This window comes from Phyllobates terribilis, unplaced genomic scaffold (assembly GCF_046119375.1).
Source record: "Phyllobates terribilis strain yellow unplaced genomic scaffold, ASM4611937v1 Scaffold_17__1_contigs__length_24005725, whole genome shotgun sequence".
In the NCBI taxonomy this organism is placed as follows: domain Eukaryota; kingdom Metazoa; phylum Chordata; class Amphibia; order Anura; family Dendrobatidae; genus Phyllobates; species Phyllobates terribilis.
This window is the reverse complement of record NW_027362777.1, coordinates 14,193,746-14,206,185: the sequence shown is the minus strand read 5'-3', so window position 1 is coordinate 14,206,185 and position 12,440 is coordinate 14,193,746. Positions and strand designations below refer to the sequence as shown.

Below are 12,440 nucleotides of genomic sequence, written 5' to 3'. Positions count from 1 at the left end.
TGCCTTAACGAGACACACATTCTAAGGGTGCGGAGCGAATACACACCACCTCCATAATGCGCAGTCAGGGCTCACCATAATCAGGCAGTCTTCAAATTAATATGCCTTGGAAATCGCAGTCATACAGGCAGGGGCGGACACAGACTGTAGTGGGCCCCTGTGCAAGAAATTTTGGGGGGCCCCCCCTGCCCTTCATAAGGCAACAAAGTTATGTAAACATAACCCCCCATGTGCATCTCTCACCCCCCCATGTGCAGCTCTCATCCCACCCATGTGCAGCTCTCACCCCCCGTGCATCTCTCATCCCCCCCATGTGCATCTCTCATCCCCCCCATGTGCATCTCTCATCCCCCCCATGTGCATCTCTCATCCCCCCATGTGCATCTCTCACCCCCCCCATGTGCATCTCTCACCCCCCCATGTGCATCTCTCACCCCCCCATGTGCATCTCTCACCCCCCCCCATGTGCATCTCTCACCCCCCCCATGTGCATCTCTCACCCCCCCCATGTGCATCTCTCATCCCCCCCGTGCATCTCTGATTCCCCCCACTCCTAGTTAATTAATTGTATTTAAAAAAAATAAAACTTGTTATACTTACCCCCATGCAATCCCTGCAGAATCCTGGCGCTCGTCCACGTCGCTGCCACCAGGTTCTCCTGACGTTCGGCCATGTGACGGCGCCACATACATAGCCATCAGCTTTTGTTTTGGCCAAAAGATTTTTAAAGCCGCCACCACGATAAGGTAGACTCTTCTGGGCGGTCCCTACTCTAACCTATTAAAATTTTCTTAAAATATCCAATACTCTTTTTAGATATATTTTTATTTAGTTTTCTTTAAGGGAATGTGTCATATACATTTTTTTTTTAAATGACCAATAATACCACATACAGGGAATACCGCCACACCATGACCAGACCACATATTACCACAACATAGTGTCCGAATAATACCACACAGAAGGGAGAAAAACTGCAACACCATGACCAGACCACATATTACCACTACATTACTAATATTACCACCACATTACTAATATTACCATAAGTGTCATTATACACGGGAGCTCTATACATGGTATGTATAACGTAAGTGTCCAGGTAATACAGTGATCACCAGTGAAATTATACACAGGAGCTCTGTATATAGTGTCAGTGTACAGGTAATACAGTGACATTATACACAGGAGCTCTGTATATAGTGTACAGGTAATACAGTGATCATCAGTGACATTATACACAGGAGCTCTGTATATAGTGTCAGTGTACAGGTAATACAGGGATCACCAGTGACATTATACACAGGAGCTCTGTATATAGTGTCAGTGTACAGGTAATACAGTGATCACCAGTGACATTATACACAGTGTACATGTAATAGACTGACTCACCGGTGACGTCTCTAGGTGAAGTCCTTCATCTTCGCTTTTCTCCTTCATCCAGCACAGACCGCCATCACGTCTTCCAGCCAGGACTCGTCTCTGCATAAAATAACACAGTTATCTAGAGCACATTCCCCAACTTCTACATTACGCAGCTGAATACAGACGTGCATCCACCATCAATATATGGTTAGTTATTAGGCAACCTACCATTCCAAATATAAATTGTAATCCACCACTGTGCCCCCATTAACTGTAAATAGGCACTTAATATATAATTTAATTAGAACCTCTACTCTTTCCGCCAATTTGTTACCAGTCACACTCCTGCATCCGCAACGCCCCCTACTCTATACTTCCTGCTCCCCGCATTCAATATTTACATGCACCCCCTGCCCCAATTCATTATATCATGTCCGTGCTCTCCCCACCCCATCATCATTTATCATTTACTCTCCCCCACCCCACATTCGTTATGTGCAGCTCATTATCCCCCTACTCCCAATTCCCCCATGTGCAGCTCTCAAACCCCCCCATGTGCAGCTCTCATCCCCCTCCATGTGCCCCTCTCTCACCCCCTCCCCCCCACATGTGCCCCTCTCTCATCCCCCTCCCCCACATGTGCCCCTCTCTCATCCCCCTCCCCCACATGTGCCCCTCTCTCATCCCCCTCCCCCACATGTGCCCCTCTCTCATCCCCCTCCACCACATGTGCACCTCTCTCATCTCCCCCCACATGTGCATCTCCCATCTCCCCCCCCCACACATGTGCATCTCCCATCTCTCCCCCACACATGTGCATCTCCCATCTCCCCCACACATGTGCATCTCCCATCTCCCCCCCCCCACACACGTGCATCTCCCATCTCCCCCCCACACACATGTGCATCTCCCATCCCCCCCCCCCACATGTGCATCTCCCATCCCCCCCCACATGTGCATCTCCCATCCCCCCCCCCACACACTTGTGCATCTCCCATCCCCCCCACACACACATGTGCATCTCCCATCTCCCCCCCTACACACATGTGCATCTCCCATCTCCCCCCCCACACACATGTGCATCTCCCATCTCCCCCCCCACATACATGTGCATCTCCCATCTCCCCCCCCACACACATGTGCATCTCCCATCTCCCCCCCCACACACGTGCATCTCCCCCCCCCACACACATGTGCATCTCCCATCTCCCCCCCACACACATGTGCATCTCCCATCTCCCCCCCCCCACACACACACATGTGCATCTCCCATCTCCCCCCCCCACACACACACATGTGCATCTCCCATCCCCCCCCCACACACACACATGTGCATCTCCCATCTCCCCCCCCACACACACATACACACACATACACACACATACACATGTGCTTCTCCCATCTCTCCACTCCTAGTTAATTGTATTTTAAAAAAAAACAAAACTTGTTATACTTACCCCCATGCGATCCCTGCAGAATCCTGGCGCTCGTCCAAATCGCTGACAGCAGGTTCTCCTGACTTCCGGCCATGTGACGGCACCGTCACATGACCGGAAGTCAGGGGAATCATGAAGGCGCTGCTGCAACAGCGAAGCTCAGCGCTGAAATGTCCCGGACCCGGCGCATAGCATGGGGCCGGGGGCCCCATGAGGAGAGAGACGCACAAGAGGGGGGCCCCCGAGGGGGCCCCTACCGGCCGGGCCCCATACTAGAGTCAGGGCAGTCATGCCCTGATGGCGGCCCTGCTGAAGGCTGGAGGGGCCCCCTCTCCCTCGGGGCCCCCGTTCAATGAACCGGCTGCACGGGCGGTAGTTCCGCCCCTGCATACAGGTGAAGAGTTGTGGGCAGCTCTCCAGGCTCAGTTTGAGCAATGGCTGTCTCCGCTGAATCTAGAGCCAGGGAAGGCCATGTGCGATAACGGTGCGAACCTGTTAGCGGCCCTAGGCTGAGGCAAGCTCGCACACGTGCCTTGCATGGCTGACGTCCTCAACCTGGTGGTACAGCGATTTCTCCGCCACTATCCTGGCCTGGATGAGCTGCTTCACAAAGTACAGAAGCTGTGTGCTCACTTCCACCTTTTGCACCCCTCATGTCATCGACTTGCATCGATACAGAGGTGTTTGTCTGTGCCAGTTGACAGGTTGATCTGCGATGTGCCGACGTGGTGGAATTCCACTCTGCACATGTTGCAGCGACTATGCCAGCAGCAACGAGCTCTGATGCAGTATGTCATGACATATAGCTCGCGGCAACGCAGTACGGACTTGGAGCATATCACGTTTGAGCAGTGGGAACAGATTAAGGACCTCTGCGCCCTTCTGCATGGTTTTGAAATGGCTACTAAACTGGTTAGCACAGACTATGCCATCATCAGCTTCACTATTCCGGTCATATACATGCTGGAGCAAACTTTGAATAACCTGCGGCAGGAGGTGGTGGCCCCAGAAGAAGAGGAGGGTGCGGAAGGGATACCAATGTCTCAAATTTCCAGACTGTCGTCACACAGGTGGATGCCAAGTGACGGTGGATTATAGCGATCAAGGGGGTTTGGTGATACCAGGAAAACTGTTAGTGAAGGTGCAAGAGCCGAGGAACTAATGGAGGAGGAAGAGGTGATGGGTGAGCAGCTTTCAGAGGATGAAGAGGATAATCACCCCCTCTCATTTGAATGTGGTTTGCAGGAGGGAATGGAGGAAACAAGCATCAGCGTTATGCAGCCCACAATACAGCCTGGCTTTGGATCTACTGGAAGAGCCCGACTTATGAGTGCTTTTTTGATGCTCTATCTGCAACATGATCCCCGTATAGTTAGGATTCAAAATAATACTAAATATTGCCACTGTGTTAGATCCACGTTAAAAGAGTCAATTTTGCCAGATGCCTCCCGCTCTGGAGAGGGACCCGCTTATGTTGGGGTATCGAAACAAGCTTTTAAGCAACCTTAATAGAGGTTTTCCCCAAGATAACAGTGAGACACACAGTGTGTATCGCAGCTGTAGTCTTTCAACCTCCAGCACGTCAGTTCGTCAATGCCAAAACATTAGTAGCAGCATAGTAAGTGGCAGAAGCAATTTCTGTGAATCCTTTCACATACTTTTTGCACAACAGAGTACAAGTCTGACACGTGGTGAACGACTGGAGAGGATGGTGCAAGAGTATCTAGAGTTCAATATCAATACCATCAGGGAGGGTTTGGACCCTTTTACATTTTGGTCTTCAAAAATGGATGAATGGCCTGAGCTCGCCTCTCACACCTTAGAAGTTTTATCATGCCCGGCAGCCATCATTCTCTCTGAACCTGTCTTCAGTGCTGCTTGTAGTGTCTTGACGGATAAGTGTACCTGGCTGTCCCCTGAAAGTGTAGACTGCCTAACTTTCACCAAGATGAACAAGTCATGGATCTCCAAGGTCTTTTGCACCCCAATTGCAGACTGTACAGAGTAGGCGATGTTGTTTTGAGTGTGCTGTATTGATCTCTTGAAATTGCAGTCTGTGATATGGCTTCTGTGCCTGCTCTTGCTGCTGCTGCAGGTTTTAGGCCCTAATTTTGGGAAATGTGGAGAATTCTGATTGTGTCTTCATCCATTGGGTTGGCTGTAGTGGGACATGTTTGGGTCTGTGTTAAACTACATGTAGTCTGATGACATTGATGCCACTTCGGTGGTGTTAGGCCCACATTTAGGGCAATGTGAACACTCCTGGTTAGGTCTCCATCTCCTGGGTTGGCTGTACTGGAAGAGGTGTGGGTCTTATTTACACTATTTGTACAGTAGTGAAATTGATGCCACTTTGCTGGCGTCTGCCACAATTTTTTTAAATGTGGGGAATCCTGATTGGGTCTCCATCTATTGTATTGGCTGTAGTGGAACTGGTTTAGGCCTCCTTTGCAATACTTATACTCTAGTGAAATTGATGCCACTTCGGTGGTGTTTCTTAGGCCCTCATTTATGGCAATGTGAACACTCCTGGTTAAGTCTCCATCTCTTGGGTTGTCTGTACTGGAAGAGATCTGGGTCTCATTTACACTCTTTCTACTGTAGTGAAATTGATTACACTTTTGCTGGCGTCTGCCGCTAATTTTTGGAAATGTGGGGAATCCAAAATGGGTCTCCATCCATTGGCTTGACTGTAGTGGAAGAGGTTTTGGTCTCCATGCATTTCTATAGTTATACTGTAGTGAAATTGAGCATTTGGTGCAGATATTATTCTCCTCAAATGGGTACACAAACATGATAAACTCGAAATTGATTTTCAATAAACAACCATCAGCCGCCCCATCAAACACCTCTGCTGCTTCTTCCTCCTCCTCTATTACCGTGCCAAATTGTGTCACGCAGGTGTCCGACAGAACCAGCTGTATACCCGCTGCAGTTAGGCTGAGTGACAGCCCGTCAGCTGTAAGTGAAGCGGACATACCTGCTGTGTTTGTTTCTCTGAGCACACCACACGTTTCTCAATCCACCTTAACATCTGCACCTCACTCATGGTCTATCGGTTTGTCTATTTCACCATACTCTGCCCTCTCTCAGCCCTCAATCCCGCTGTTGTGGTCACGTAAAAGATTTTCATCCTACACATGACAAAGCTAAGAGGTTGAACTCCACCATCTCCAATCTGTTGGCCATGGAAATGGTGGTCTTAGGCCCTATTTTTTACATGTAAATACTTCCGATTGAGTCTGCATCTCCTGGGGTGGCTGTAGTGGGACAGGTTTGGGTCTGCGTTAAACTACTTGTAGTCTGATGACATTTTTGCCACTTCGGTGGTGTTAGGGAGGGCAATGTGAACACTCCTGGTTAGGTCTGCATCTTTGTGGTTGGCTGTACTGGAAGAGGCGTGGGTCTTATTTACACTATTTCTACAGTAGTGAAATTGATGCCACTTTGCTGGCGTCTGCCACTAATTTTTTTTTAAATGTGGGGAATCCTGATTGGGTCTCCATCTATTTAGTTAGCTCTAGTGGAACCTTGCTGTTCTGCAGTCTAAGTTGTGTAAGGTTGCGTACTAGTCCTTGCTGCACTCCTGATACAGACTCTGCCTGCTGCACTCCTGATACAGACTCTGCCTGCTGCACTCCTGATACAGACTCTGCCTGCTGCACTCCTGATACAGACTCTGCCTGCTGCACTCCTGATACAGACTCTGCCTGCTGCACTCCTGATACAGACTCTGCCTGCTGCACTCCTGATTAGTGTTGAGCCACCCCCGTAGTGTTCGGGTTCGGTTCGGTTCGTCGAACACCGGGATGTTCGAGGAACTGTTCGTCGAACACCTTAGAACAGGGTTCCCCAACTCCAGTCCTCAAGGCCCACCAACAGGTCATGTTTTCAGGATTTCCTTAGTATTGCACAGGTGATGGAATTATTGCCTGTGCAGGTGATGCAATTATCACCTGTGTAATACTAAGGAAATCCTGAAAACATGACCTGTTGCTGGGCCTTGAGGACTGGAGTTGGGGAACCCTGCCTTAGAACACCGTCGAACACCGTTAAAACCAATGGCAGGCAAAAAAAACACATAGGAACACATAGAAAACACCTTCAAAGGTGTCCAAAAGCTCACAAACTGCTCAGAAGACGCTTTCTTTAAAAAAGCCGGCCGGCAATTCAGCAGCGGCATACACCGGTACCCGACAATTTAGACATGAAGGAATAGAGCATCACACATAGATTAGATAGATAGAAACATGTCAGTCACATATATATGAAGTACAGTGACAGTGTTGCTTACTGTACTTGTCATTTAGTGTAAAGGATTTATTAAAAAATATAATAGTGTTTTCGTGCACCGTCTCTTTAAAAAAGCCGGCTGGCAATTCAGCAGCGGTACCCGACAATTTATAACAGACAGAATAGAGCTTCACACATAGATTAGATAGATAGAAACATGTCAGTCACATATATATGAAGTACTGTGACAGTGTTGCTTACTGTACTTGTCATTTACTGCAAAGGATTTATTAAAAAAAATAATAGTGTTTTCATGCACCGTCTCTTTAAAAAAGCCGGCTGGCAATTCAGCATCTGTACCCGACAATTTAGAATAGAAGGAATAGAGAATCACACATAGATTAGATAGATAGAAACATGTCAGCCACATATATACGAAGTACAGTGCCAGTGTTGCTTACTGTAATTGTCATTTAGTGTAAAGGATTTATCAAAAAAAATGATAGTGTTTTCATGCACCGTCTCTTTAAAAAAGCCGGCCGGCAATTCAGCAGCGGTACCCGACAATTTATAACAGACAGAATAGAGCTTCACACATAGATTAGATAGATAGAAACATGTCAGTCACATATATAATAAGTACAGTGATAGTGTTGGTTACTGTACTTGTCATTTAGTATTAAAATAAAGGATTTATTATTAAAAAAAATTGGCGTGGGGTTCCCTGTAATTTTAGTCTCTAGCGGAGGTTAAGCAGACAGTTGGGGCAGATGTTTGAAGCCTGGGAAGGGGGTAATACCCACGGAGCTTCCCAGGCTACTAATATCAGCCCCCAGCTGAATACCTAGCCTTTACTAGCTATTAAAATGGAGGACCCCCCCCCAAAAAAATGACGTGGGGTCCCCCCTAATTTAATAGCTAGCAAAGGCTAGGCAGACAGCTGGGGGCTGATATTAATAGCCCAGGAAGGGAGCCATGAATATTGGCCCCCTCCCAGGCTAGAAACACCAGCCATCAGCCGCCCCAGAAATGGCGCATCCATAGGATGCGCCAATTCTGGCACTTAGCCTCGCTCTTCCACGCTGCCCTGGTGCGGTGGCAGGGGGTAATAGGGTTGGGGTTGATGTCAGCTTATAATGCCAGCTGACATCAAGCCCAGGTTAGTAATGGAGAGGCGTCTATAAGACACCCCCATTACTAACCCCATAGTCAAAGTTAAAAAAAAAACACAAACACCCAGAATAAAGTCCTTTAATTGAAATAAAGACACAATTCTTTATTGTTCTAAATTAAACCATACTTACCATCACGCCCATTCCAGCTGAAGCCAACGATCTCCTGCAATAAAAGAAAAATAATAAAGCAACCTCATCCTCCAATAACGATTCCAGCCAATTTTGCATTCCAAAAGTCGAATGGGGTTCCTTTCCTTCCGAGCCCCCAAACACTAGCTTTCCACCACATATGAGGTATCAGCGTATTCAGGAGAAATTGCACAACAAATGGTATGGTGCATTTTCTCTTTTTATTATTCTGAAAATGCTAAATTTGGGCATAAAACAGAAGTTTTGTGGTAAAAATAAGATTTTTTTATTTTCTCAGCTCAACGTCATAAACTTCTGTGAAGCACTTGTGGGTTCAAGGTGCTCACCACATATCTTGATAAATTCCATGAGGTGTCTAGTTTCCAAAATGGGGTCACTTGTGGGGGTTTCCACTGCTTAGGCACATCAGGGGCTCTTGAAACGCAACATGGCGTCCACTACCGATTCCAGCCAATTTTTTGTTGCAAAAGTCGAATGGTCTTCCACCTCATATGAGATACCAGCGTATTCAGGAGTAATTGCACAACAAATTGCATGGTCCATTTTCTCATGTTAGATTTGTGAAAATGCAAAATTTTGGACAAAAGGAAAATTTTTGTGGTAAAAAAATAAAATGTTCATTTTTTTCCATTCACATTCCATTAGTTCCTGTGAAGCCCCTGAAGGACTTATAAACTTCATGAATGTTGTTTTGAGGACCTTGGGGGGTGCAGTTTTTAGAATGGTGTCACTTTTGGGTATTTTCTGTCATATAGACCCCTCAAAGTCGCTTCAAATGTGATGTGGTCCCTAAAAAAATGGTTTTGTAAATTTTGTTGGAAAAATGAAAAATCGCTGGTCAACTTTTAACCCTTATAGCTACCTAATAAAAAAAAAATTTGGTTCCAAACTTGTACTGATATAAAGTAGACATGTGGGAAATGTTATTTATTAACTATTTTTTGTGAAATATCTCTCTGATTTAAAGGCATAGGAATTCAAAGTTTGAAAATTGTGACATTTTCAACATTTTCGCCAAATTTCCATTTTTTTTTCACAAATCAACGCAAGTCATGTCAAAGAAATTTTACCAATGTTGTGAAGTACATGTCACAAAAAAAAACAGTCTCAGAATCAGGGGGATCCGTTGAAGCGTTCCAGAATTATTACCTCATAAAGTGACAATGGTCAGAATTGAAAAAAAATGGCCTGGTCACTAACCTACAAAGTGGCTCGGTCCTTAAGGGGTTAAACGGAGTATAATTATTATTATAGAGCCACTAATTCCTTGGTGCTTTACATGTGTAAAAGGGTATACATAGCAAACAATGAGTACAATAATTTGAACAAAAATTAATCACCGACTGGTACAGGAGGAGAGAGAACCCTGCTGGCGAGGGCTCACAATCTACAAGGGATGGGTGAGTACAGTAGGTGAGCCACCAAGTGTGAATAGTTTGGAACAACACACAACTGCCAGGCTTTAAATGGAATATAAAGAACGCCTTGTAAACACCACAACACACGGCTCCACTTCATACACCTCGTACACGCACGGCTCCACTCTGTACACCTCGTACACGTAAAGCTCTGCTGCGTACGCCTTGTACATGCACGGCTCCGCTTCGTACCCCTTGTACATGCTGTGAAGGATCAGCTATTGGGTAGGCGCAGTTTCACACAGGAATGCAGCCTGCAGGTTCCAAAACAAACTGGTGGTTTATTAAATGTCCATAAACCAACCAGGAAAACAAAACATAACAGGCTTTTTTTGGCACAAAAAGGTATAACAGGATAAAACTCAAAATAACCAGTCCATATGCAGCACGGCTTCAGACGTTTAAATGTAGTGCTTTTCTGTGCCTCCAGAAGACTCTGGGCAGCACATGCAAGGTCTGCTCACCTTGCATAACACACTGAGACAGGCGCAGCTGTCTTAAATCAGGCCTTCCAAGACCTGGACTGGAGGTAAGTGAGCAGCTGATCCCCTCCCCCAGCTTTTTCAGCTGCTCGTAAAACCCGGCCCTTTAATCCGGGCCCATTAACTCCCTCTCAGCACTATGGGTGCTGGAGCCTGCTTTTTCGGGTCCTACATCACCGAAGCTTGGTAATTCGGGGACACATACCTCCCGTCCACGACCTGTCCGGTAGCAACCTTACATACCCCTCTTCTGCCCAAAGCGGGGGCCTTGGCACCTTCTGCCACCATACAACAGACCCTTGACAGGGCATCAGCATTCCCATGTTGTTTCCCAGGCCTATGCTCTACCTGGAAACTAAAATCTTGTAGGGCTAGGAACCATCTAGTTACTCGGGCATTGTTCCCCTTCTGTTCTCGCATTCACCGCAGTGGGGCATGGTCCGACACTAACCTGAACCTTCTACCTCACAGGCAATATCTGAGAGTGTCCAATGCCCACTTGATGGCTAAACATTCTTTTTCCACTATAGAGTAGTTCTTGTCGCATGTGGACAGTTTCCGACTGAGGTACATTAGAGGGTGTTCGTCTCTGTTAATCTCCTGGGACAAGACTGCTCCCAGCCCGACATCCGATGCATCCATCTGAACCACAAACTCTTTGGAGAAGTTGAGCGCCACCAAGACTGGCTGTTTACAGAGGGCCAGTCTCAATTCCTGGAAGGCCACTTCAGCTTCCGTGGACCACTTGGCCATAGCTGACTTCGTCCCTTTCAGCAGATCCATCTGCTATCAGGGCAAAGTTAGGGACAAATCTTCGATAGTAGCCCACGATGCCTAGAAATGCCCTGACCTGCTTCTTCGAGAGGGACTGTGGCCAGTTCAGGATTGCCTCGACCTTATTTATTTGTGGTTTTATTTCCCCTCTACCAACCACGTAGCCCTGATACTTTGCTTCCTCAATCTCCATGGCACATTTCTTCGAGTTGATGGTAAAGCCCGCCTTCCTTAGGGCGTCAAGTATGGCTTGAACTTTTCCAAGAATACTTTCCCAGTCCTGGCTGAATATGATGATGTCATCTAGGTAGGCCGCTGCATACTTTTTGCAGGGTGCTAAGATCCAGTCCATGGCTCTCTGGAAGGTGGCCGGAGCTCCCTGCAACCCAAACACCATCCTGATGTATTGATAACATCCGTCTGGCATCGAGAAGGCAATCTTCTCCTTGGCTTCTTTGGACAGGGGAATTTGCCAATATCCTTTGGTGAGGTCCAGGGTGGTGATGTACCGAGCGGGTCCTAGCCTTTCAATAAGCTCAGCTAACCTAGGCATTGGGTAGGCGTCGAACTTCAAGACCTCGTTCAGCTTCCTATAGTCGTTGCAAAACCGTGATTCTCCATCTGGTTTCGGCACTAAGACTATAGGACTGGACCAGCCACTCTTGGACTCCTCAATGACTCCCAGGTTCAGGATCCGCTTCACCTCTTTCGAGATCACCTCTCTGCAGGCCTCTGGGCTCCGATATGGTTTTAGGTTGACACGAACATGAGGCTCTGTGAGTACTTCATGCTCTATAGCCTGAGTGAGTCCTGGCAACTCCGAAAACAGGTCTTTATTTCGCTGTAGCAACTCTGTGCACTGTTGCTTTTGGGCACGTGACAGTGACTCTGCCACCTTGACCTCTTTCACATCAGCGTCAGGCTCAGCCACTAAACACGAAGCTTCCACGGGTTCCCTATCTCGCTATGGCTTAATCAAGTTGACGTGGTACACCTGGTAGGGCTTCCTTCTCTCTGGCTGGTGGAGTTTATAGTTGACCTCACCAACCTTTTCATCTATTTCGTAGGGGCCCTGCCATTTCGCCAGGAATTTGCTCTCCACTGTAGGTACCAGTACCTGATCCCTAGGGTTGAAGTGTCTCACACGTGCCGATCTATTGTACACCCTAGATTGCGCCTCTTGTGCTAGGAGGAGGTGCTCTTTCATGATTGGCATCACCCTGGCAATTCTCTCTTGCATTTGGGCCACGTATTCGATTACACTCCTGCAGGGTATAGACTCCGCCTCCCAGGTCTCCTTTGCCACATCCAGGAGTCCTTGGGGGTGTCAGCCATCCAACAGTTCAAAAGGGGAGAATCCAGTACAGGACTGTGGTACCTCTCTGATGGAGAAGAGAAAGTATGGAA

General features: G+C 47.3%; 1 protein-coding gene across 1 annotated transcript in view; it reads right to left on the bottom strand.

Annotated features, from left to right (window-relative positions):
- LOC141176198 (gastrula zinc finger protein XlCGF66.1-like) overlaps positions 1-1,581 on the bottom strand; it is an 83,048-nt gene extending 81,467 nt beyond the window's left edge. The window contains exon 1 of the mRNA XM_073660188.1: positions 1,393-1,581. The gene's annotated coding sequence lies outside the window, so the exon portion shown is untranslated. The remainder of the gene's footprint in view (positions 1-1,392) is intronic.
- Positions 1,582-12,440: the final 10,859 nt, after the last annotated feature.